Source organism: Falco naumanni, chromosome 7, assembly GCF_017639655.2.
Source record: "Falco naumanni isolate bFalNau1 chromosome 7, bFalNau1.pat, whole genome shotgun sequence".
In the NCBI taxonomy this organism is placed as follows: domain Eukaryota; kingdom Metazoa; phylum Chordata; class Aves; order Falconiformes; family Falconidae; genus Falco; species Falco naumanni.
In genome coordinates this window covers 71,562,837-71,572,425 of record NC_054060.1, presented here as the reverse complement: position 1 = coordinate 71,572,425, position 9,589 = coordinate 71,562,837, and the positions used below count along the sequence as shown (strand labels likewise).

Here is a 9,589-nt window from a genome sequence, read left to right as displayed (position 1 = left end):
CAGTATTCTTTAATCAAACTGTAGATGTCCTTTGTCTTGGTTCACTTTAGAAAAATAAACCAGGTTTGAAAAAAGTTTGTCTTACAGTGTTTTATTTGGAAATTGAGTCTGTGTTTCATTTGCTCCGGTAGATGCTGGCAGTGGACTGGGCCCCTCTCCAGCACTACTGGAGCCCATGTCATTCATCAGGATTCTTCCAAGCAGTGATGGGTATGATCAGCAGATCAGCAAGGGTATGATGTGGAACATGCAGGCTTTTCTGAGCCAGAGACAGCTCAAGAGCACTTAAGTTTTATTTCCACAACCAAAATCATCTGAGTCTACCCAATCCGATTAGTGGAGTGAAAATGGTGACATATCGGATAACAGAAGGATGGAGGATAGAGGTGGTAAGCTGTGAAGGCATCAGGTCTGGGGTGTAGAAGAGTGGTCTAGAATGTCTCTGTGCCGGACACAAACAAATTGCTAAAGGCACCCTTCTCGGGAAGAGGCTGAGCTGTGTTCTGAGCCTCTTCCAAGCAGTCAGTCACTGGCTGGAACTGTATTATAACAGCCTGAGGATTTCCAGATAGCAAAACTGCATTGGTGCTGCTGTATTGCTTTAAGCCTTCCTGAGTAAACCTGGCTGCAGCTCTCCCCTGCTCTTTTGGGAACAGTATAAAGAAATTGATTGGAACAGAGCTGTCACTTGTTGATGCACGAGGTTAAAAATTACCATTTTCTTAAAGGAGAAAAAAATATTAATGATCCCTAAGGCTGTGTCAGGCTGCTCAGTGCTAGCACTGTTTTTCTAAGGTTGGTGGTAACCTGTGACAAAATCACACACATTTCTTAATCTAATTGCTGGTTGTAGTTAGGGATCCAAGTTCTGTGACTAGTTAAGGACAACTCTGTAGTGAAGTTTTACTGGGGCAGTAGCAGCTGTCTTTACTTCCTAGAAATTATGGTCGCTCCCACGTGCTAGGATGACACAGAGCTCGGTCATGAGGTACAAATTTCTCTCTCTAGGCGGTATGTGATCTAGATTTATCATTCATGTAATGACTTACTGAAAACGTACCACTTAATGGGCACTGGGTGAGGGCTGCACTCCGCAGCTACCGGCCCCACCGTGTTACACGGCTCCTCCTCACTACTTTCAGTCCTACTCCATCCTGAGCTCTGTGATGCAACTCCCCCGCACGACTGAGGGAGCGTGGCAGAGCGCACGTAGCTCCGCCGAGCACCCCCGCTGCGGCCGCGCTACTGCTACCCACGGCGGCGGCCCGCTCCCGGCGCCCCCCGCAGCACAGCGCTCCCGCCAGCCGCGGGGGCGGCCGGGCCGGGCCCACGCCGCCTCCTGCGCGGTGCCAGGGGGCCACCCCGCTGCGCCCCGGCCCTAGGGTGCGGGACTGCAGGGGCCCAGCGCCCGCCCCGGCCCGGGAGAGGCCCTGCCCGCGGCCCGACACGGCCCGCTCCCCCCGCGCCCCGCCGCCCTTCCGGCGGCTCAAGGGCGAGAGCGCGTCATTTCCGGTGCACCGCCACCTCCCCCGCGCTGGCATCGCGAGATCCCGCTCCGCCTCGCGCGAGACTTGCGAGCTCACCCGGCCGCTTCAGCCGAGTCCCTTCGGCAATTTCCGTCACTGCCAGACTCTACCAATCGACTGCGAGAGCGCATCGATGGGAGCGGGCCCCCCGCGGGCTGCGTGTGGGGACGGCGCCCGCCGCGCGGGGCCAGAGACCGTGGGGCGGCTGCGGCGACGCCAGCGGGACGGCAGCCCCGGGGCGCGGGCCCGGGGTAGCGGGGAGGTATGCGGGGCTCGATTGTTCAGGCCTGGCCATGGCGCCTCTCCTCCCCCCCGCCATGGCTCCCCGTGTCCCTGCTCCTCTCCTCTCAGTGAGCGAAAGTGGCCGCCGCCGCCGTCCCAGCGCCCGCAGCCGCCGCCTCCTCCTCAGCAGCAGCGCGGGCGCCATCTTGGCGAGGCAGGAGTCGAGAGCGCCCCGCGGCAGGAGACAGGCAGCGCCAGCCCCAGCAACGCGGGGCGAGAGGCCGGGTGGAGCGAGCGGGGAGCCAGCCCAGGAGACACCCCCAGCCCCCCGCCGCCGCCGCCGCCGCGCCGCCGCCGGACCCGCTACCCAGGTGAGCCACCGCGGCGACCGGGCAAGGACATGTGGGGCCGGGGCTACCACAGGCGGTAGCGGGGCCCCGTCGGGGCAGGCCGCGGCTTCGCACACACACCCCCCGCTAAGCGGCGGCGGCCGCAGCAGCCGGGCCTCTTCTTAAAGGGACAGGCCCCTTCCCCGCCCTGCCCGCCGGATGCGCCCCGAGACACCCGCGGCGGGAGCCGCGCCTCCCCCCTCTGCCCGGAGCGGGGTGGCCGCCGGGCCCCCGCTATGGGGGGTGACGGGGAGGGGGGAGGGGGAGGCGGTTGCGTGCACCTGCGGGCGCACGTGCGCCGCGGGGGGGGGCGCGGGGGGGAACAGGGGGGAGGCGGCGCGTGCGCGGCGGGGGCCGCGGGGCCGGGAGGGGCCGCGGGCCCGGGAGGGGGGCTGCCGAGCCGCCGCACGGCGAGCGCAGTCGCCGCACGGGCAGCCGGGCTGGCAAGGGCCGCCTCAGCGGGAGCGGGGCTGCCGGGCCGCCCTGCGGGGACCGGCCGGGGAGGGGCGGCCCCACGGGGTGCGGGGCGGGAGCGGCCTCGCTCAGGTTTGTGGGTGCCGGCCGCCCCCAGGGCCCGCCCTCGCCGCTCCGGGCCTGCGGCCGTGCCCGCCGCCGGGGGGAGGCGGACCCCGGGCAGCCCCGCCGGTCGCGTCACGCAGGGCCGGGGCTCGGAGGCGGCCCGGGGCCGGTGATGGGCGTCTGCCGGGCGCGCGGCCGCTGCGGCGTGAGGCGGCGTGTGCGGCGGGGCCCGGCCCGGTGTCACCGGGCAGCGCGTGCTTGTCGGTGCCCTCCTGCCGATCGCGCGTGGTCCAGCTCCCTCTCCACGCTGTCGTAGCCGAAAATAAGAAATGCCTTCATTTTCTTCTCTGCGTGAAGAAAACGGTGCGGGTCCATCCCTTTGCATAGTGACACGTCTTCGTGCGCGTTACCAGAATTCTAGTTTCCTCGTATGAGCAAACCTACTGCCTGGATTCGTACCGCACATCTGGTACACCCGTGTGTGACCAACACTCCTCTGTCTTTAACTTACCTGCATCAGAAATGCTGTATTCGCGCTGTCGTTCCTTTAACATACACATAGAGGAGTATGTCGTGACATTCTGAGGTTGGTAAGATCGTGAAGGAAAAAGTACAAGAAGTAGGGCTGTGGCTTAAACCTTTTCCTGATGTTTAAGGATATTCCCTGTAATTCCCTTTCAGTTCGTCTCTCACATGTATGTCATTAAAGCTAAAATACTGCCTTGCGTTTCTTGATTGTTCAAATGAGCGAGTTTTGTGCCATTCGGGCATAATGTACGAAGCTGTAAACTAACTCTGTAATAAACATGCTATTTGACAGGCTAAATTACATGCTAGGGATTGTTTTAGATGGCAAGAAGAAAGCGGCCCTCTTAGAGCTTTCTTGGATGTAGTTCCCTTTTCATGGTCTGGGGTGGAGGGAGCGAAAAGCAAACAAAACCGAAACCATCCATGCAGTTTGTATTTTGTGTACATGGAGAGAGGAGGAGCGAAGCAGTGGCGATGCGTGAGGGTCGCAGCTGGTGCTGTTACATAGAACAGAGTATGGATGTATTGTCAAGAGGTCTCCATAAACACTATTAACTGCCCTTCTGGGACAAGACCTACTCTAACTGAATAATTAAATAGTTAGGTTTGTTTTTTCTGTTAGTTTAGACATGGAGGCAGAGCAATGACGTGCCAACCTTTGTGTTTGGTGTGTTTTAAGGTATGCTGTCGTTTGCTTACATGTTTCTGATGAGTTTTTTGCAGAGCAGTATAGGTTTTTTGAGTGTGTGTGGGTTTTTTTGTTAAATAATAATTTTTGTTAAATAAATAATTTTGTTAAATAATAAATGAGGCCCTTTCTGTGACTGTTACTTGGGCAGTTGGGAAATTCGGAACCCGTTCCTCACTGGCTTGTCTTCTCTGTATATAAAAGCAATTAAAAGGTGGAACAGAGATCAATGAAGTGCTGTTTCATTCCTTGGAAAACAATATAAAACCTTACCACAAAAGCAAAACAGTGAGGTAGAGTACTGTATATGGGACAGTATCTAGTTTTAACTAGATTTCATTACTCAGAAAAGCAATTAAAATGGCTTCTTTTTAATTTCAAATTGATATTTTTTTAAGTTCAATTGTTACTGTCTTTTATTCATTCAGCTCGAGTTTAGCAGAGACTGAGGACTGTAGGTTCATACGGAATATCATACCTGCTTTTTTTAAAGCAATAATTTCTTGTGCATTAAAGTTATATTTAAGACGCTTCCATAAGAAAAGACTAGATGAGGGATTATGTTTCACTCTAAGACCTGATAGATCGTGTGCTTTGGAAATGGTTGTCAGTGTAACTACACATTTATCAAAGCAAGCTAAGATGTGAGAGGAGAAAGAAGTGTGTAATTCTCCTCCAGGCAGAACACCTCTTCAAGATTTTTATGCCACTGCAATTGTTTGTATTAGCGATTACATGCTTATAAAGAAATCTGACAAAAATATGCCTCACCAGTATTACTGTACTAATGTAAGTTTTCCGTACAGATCTTGACTGAACCTTACATGTGGATATGTACGTTTGCGTCAGGGGTTATTCTGGAGATGTTACTACAGGAAATTGTTATGGTATTCTGCTATTCTGATGAGAGTTGTATGTCTCAATGGTAAATTTCTTCAAGAAAGAGAATTGTCCTAGGTGTTCGTATCAGTTTGGGAAATCTCTCTAAATAAGTTGGTGTCAAAATGCAAAGCATGAAAAGACCGTGTGTGAGTGCAAAACCAGAAAACTGCTAAATTGTGAGGGAACTAAGATAGCGGGTTGTATTCTTGCTCCCTGTTCTTAATCCTGCTTTATGGACAAAATGTTCAGTGCTGTAAATAGAGATATGAGGAATACATGCTTTCTGTGTGTCAACTGGGATTTCAGGTTTTTTTTTCTGCTGGAACGTTTTGCCAGCGTGCTCACCCCAGCTGGGTGGAGGAGAGGTAAGAAACTCTGCTTTTCTGGGCTGAAACACTGGAACAAGTGAGCGTGCTCACCTGCCAGCTAGTAATGCTTCATCTCCATGCATTTAGCGTGTGACAGGTGAGAGGGAGTTGGGTTTACCTCCCTGATTTGCCTTGCATTTGTCACAGGCTAAGCAGGGGTACTGTGGATTAGCGGCTGTGTTGTACCTTTTGCCTCCATGGCAGCTTGTGTGTTTGTGCCCTCAGCTAGGACAGTGGCTGTTATCATTAGTTACTATGGTGTTTGATGTGTTAGTGCTGGGCATAAAGAGAAGAAAAAGTAATCCTTTGGGCCTTAACTGAGGTGTAGAGATGCCGAAACAGAGAGACTGCTGGAGGAAAAAGTACTATTTTAAACAGCTGTGTAAAGCAAATCCTTTCTAGCTCGCAGCTTGGCACAAGTGCCAGACTGTGCTTGCCACTTACAGGGCTCCTGCTTTAAACTGTTACCTGTAGTGAAAACTTTGTTGTGCTTCATTCAGAAATAGCCAGTAGATATTTCTTTAAACTGGGAGAATCCACTTTTAAAGGTAAGCTGCTTCGTGACAGCAGTGTTTTTGCTGTTTGGTGGGTGCAGGTTGGTCTGTGTAAAACTTGGAAACCTTGTTATAAAACATAACTGCTCTCTGAGGACATCCTTGAAGGATTCTTTTCCAATGCCGAGTGTTTACTTACTGCCTAGATGTTACAATGGGCAGACTTGAAAAAAGTGTGAAGAAACCCCACACCTACATTAACATGGAACTAAGCAGTGTGATTTAAAACAGGGTGAGGAAGGCTGCTTCAGAACTGAACTTAGACCTTTAAAAAACTAAAGGATTGTGAAGGTTATTTGTATGAAGTTGGTATATATGTAACTAAACTAGATTCTGCTGATGATATTTTACCTGTGCTTTTAATAATTCGGAGGGCCAGATGATACAATTCAGTGGTTTCAGCGTGAGCTTCTGATTAAGTAGGGATGTTAGAGGATTCAAAGTATCTGCCGTGAGCACAGCAGCTATTTCCAAATGCCAGTTTTACTGAACTGTTATAACTTGAGAGATGAAGGGAGAAAGCAAGTAACTGCTCAATTTGGTACTGACACTTAACATAAAATTGGCTCATATCAGCCAGAAAGTCATGATGGCAGAAGGATTACTCTGCAGTGTCCAGTCATTTCACCATCTGTAACATGTAAGATATTTACCTAAATGGTATCATCAGTAATGAAAACATTTTGAAAATCTGTATTTCTGCAATCTTATTTAAACTGAGTAGGCAAAAGGATAGATTTGTTTAAAAAATGGCAGTGAATGTCATTAGGGTGTAAATCAATTGAACCAATGTCCTGAACACCGCTACCTGCTGTAGTGGATCGGGCTGTGGTGTGCCTCTCACTTGTTTGTTCCCATCTTCTCTCGCTTCAGTATTCAGGGAGTTTTTACCATTGGATACCTTTGTTTCTTAAAACCTAGAGTGGGAACAAAAGAACAGAGAATAAAGAAGCATCTGAGCTTCCTGTATTATTACTTTGATCAGCAGAGAAGCACTGGGTGATGTTAGCATATAAATAAGTGAAAGGCTGAATTCAATGGCTGAGCTATTTTTTTATTCAGTTTGCCTGTGTAAGACTTATTAAATTTGGTTTGGGTGGTGTTAGTACATTTAAGAATATTGTTAAGCTCTTCTGTGTTTGTTTATTTGGTAGGCAGGATACAGATGAGTAACTGTTTCTTAGGATGAGAGTAATTAAATTTGTGTGTACAGGAGCTTTGTGGGTCAATTAAAATAGGAAGACAAGCAAAAAAAGAATGTCTGTTTTGAATGCTGAAATGTAGGGTACTTACAGTATGTCAGCACAAGGAGGTCTTAATTAAATGCTGAAATGTAAGGCTTCCTGATCTGGGAAGTAATGTTTAGGAACGTAGGTATCTGAAAAAAATATGGCCAGTACAGGTACTTAGCATGTGTGTGCACATTCTAAATTGTTTTAAGCTTTTATAAGTGAAAACACAGCTAAGTGTACACAACAAGGAAATTTAATGTTAAAACATGGAATGAAAGCTACTCTTTACAGTTACCAGCAGTCATTGCAGACAGAGGGTGTTAGCACTTGCTTTTCATACTTGTCTGGGAACTCTGTGCAGCAGCAGTGAGCCACTCCTGAGAAATGGCTTAGTTTTCTATTTACTAAACACATCTGATAGCATCTTCTTTTCATAGGGTCATTTATATCTTGTGAGCAAAGAAATAATCTTCTGGTTCTCTCCGAGGCCACGTGAGCGTGGAGCCAGATGAGCACCGCTGCCTGAGCAGAGCAGAGGCACTCATCCAGCCTGGCAGGTCCATGTGGACCAGCACTTGGGCAAGTGCGTCTGGGCAGCTAGGAAAGCATCCAGTTACTCATTTTAGATCAGGAACATGATTGTATTTGTTTTGCCTCCAGCCTGTTTGCTGTCCTGCAATTAAAAACTCGACCTCAAATCTATCTTAATTCTTTCCTGTTATTCTGCTGTTAAGCTTGTATAGTTTTGTGAGGGCAAGGCTCGCTGGGGCAAAAGAGTGTGTTTGGCGTGCTGGCTTCTGCGGAGTGGGTGAATCCCAGTAAAATCCTGTGTGCTTTGTGCCCGTTGGGGCACATTTCTTTCCCACGATGCCTCCAGAACAGGCCATGCCACTAGGAGTTGGGTTTTGGGAGGGAGGTTTTCTGCAAAGAGCAAACAAGTAAAAGATGCCTTGTGGTTCTGAGTAAAATCATCAAACAGTGGTTGCACGTGACAGTTTGGGTGGGAAAGTCACATAATGCCATGTTAACACAACACGTTCTGTCGTTGACAGATACATTTTGAAATTGAGCGATAAAAGGGATCACCGTGTGTCTTCTGGTATGGTACTAGGGATTGAATCTTGCTCCTGTAATACGTGTTTGTCATTATTAAGGGTGATCTGAAGGGAAACCACTTTCACCTTCGTGGTGTCCTTTTCTGAATGATTTCTTCAACCAGACACACAAGTTTCATGTTTTCTCTTGTTTTCTAACCTCTTTGCTTTCTTCACAGCCCTGTCTCTTGGCAGACAGTTTTTGATTTTAGGATGGGTTGTTTGTTTTTTTCCAGATGGCTGTTAAGCAATGTGACATATCCAGATGAAAGTTTCATGGAAAACATGAATCTTAATACACTTACCATAGGGAAAGCTTTCAGGTGCTTTGTTCTGTCTGTTAACTTCTGCTGGAAGTGGGTATTTGGTAAGAGAGGTCAATCATTCTGTTGCCGTCTGCTCTGTGAAGGTCTAGCATATAGCATGTAGAAACATGAATCTAGATAGCTTCAGCCTAAAAAAAAAATAATTAAATGAGGGCTGTCACCTAGCAATTTCTGGCAGCTGTTTATTCTGTATGGATAAAGGCTAGGTGTTTATTATGAAGTAGTAAAATTTGCTGTTGTTCAGCCACAGCCATCGGTATCAAGGTGGCAGTTGCTTGTCATAGTTTTTTGTAACTTCAGAAGTTCTCAATCTGTTCCATAATTTTTGAGGACAAGAGACTTGGAAGAAGTTAGGTGCTAGTTTTTAGACTGTATATTGAAAGAGAGAACAATTTGAAGACCAGATACTCAATCTGTGTTTTTGTGTATATAAGGTTAAAACAATTAAGTTATTAACAGTTTAATAATTGAACAAATATAAAATGTGTTGTAGTAAGTTAATACGAAGTTTGCTTCAGGTTTTGTAGTATTTTTAAGAAGTGTTAGAAATCAGAATGATCTTTCAGAAGAACAATTAATCAAAGCCTTTCAAGAGCTGACTGGTTTTATTTTTGTCCTCCACCAGAAGCAAGAGCTAAAAGCATTTATTTATTAGTGAATACTATCATATTTAGGGTGTTGACAGCACTTTTGTTTATGCAGTAACACCTGTGACTTTGGAAATAATTCAAAATTATCTTTCTTACTATTGTTATAACAATGATGGCATCTTTTGTAATCAAAGAAAAACAAGATTCCAGTTGACAGAGCTATTAGGGTAACCATTGTTAACGACACGTTTTGTAGTTGAAGGAAAATAAAATTGCAGTTGACAGAGGAATAAAATATTGTGATAGTTTTGTTTCTAAAGTGTGTATAATGCAAATATTGCAGTGGGCGTGTGTGGGTTTTTTAAGAATCCTAGAAAGAATCCTTTTTAAAGTCCTAGAACAAATGAAACGTGAAAATCAGGCAGGTTGGTTTTACTAGTTGAAAAAACATAAAGCTAGTGTATGTTCTAAATTGGTAAGCCTAAGAAGTATGTAACACATTGCTAATTATGTGTTACTTTTTCTTTAATAAAGAAAACAGATGAATTTTAGAACAGATATTATTTTTTTTTGGTGTGGTATTTGTAGCTTGTTTGTCAACAGGTGGCCGCTACGTTTTGGGTGCTCTGAGAGTCGTATTGCTTTAAAGTAAAGGAAAAGTCTTAGGAGTA

The 9,589-nt window shown here is 47.4% G+C and overlaps 1 protein-coding gene across 4 annotated transcripts in view; it reads left to right on the top strand.

Moving 5' to 3' along the window:
• The first annotated feature begins 1,734 nt into the window (after positions 1-1,734).
• The window catches only part of INO80 (INO80 complex ATPase subunit), a 67,903-nt gene continuing 60,048 nt past the window's right edge, over positions 1,735-9,589 (top strand). The window contains exon 1 of one of the 4 annotated variants that reach the window (XM_040600441.1): positions 1,735-2,119. The gene's annotated coding sequence lies outside the window, so the exon portion shown is untranslated. Of the gene's footprint in view, positions 2,120-2,521; positions 8,370-9,589 lie in introns of those variants that run through there. The other 3 variants (XM_040600444.1, XM_040600443.1, XM_040600442.1) reach the window with 3 other exon arrangements.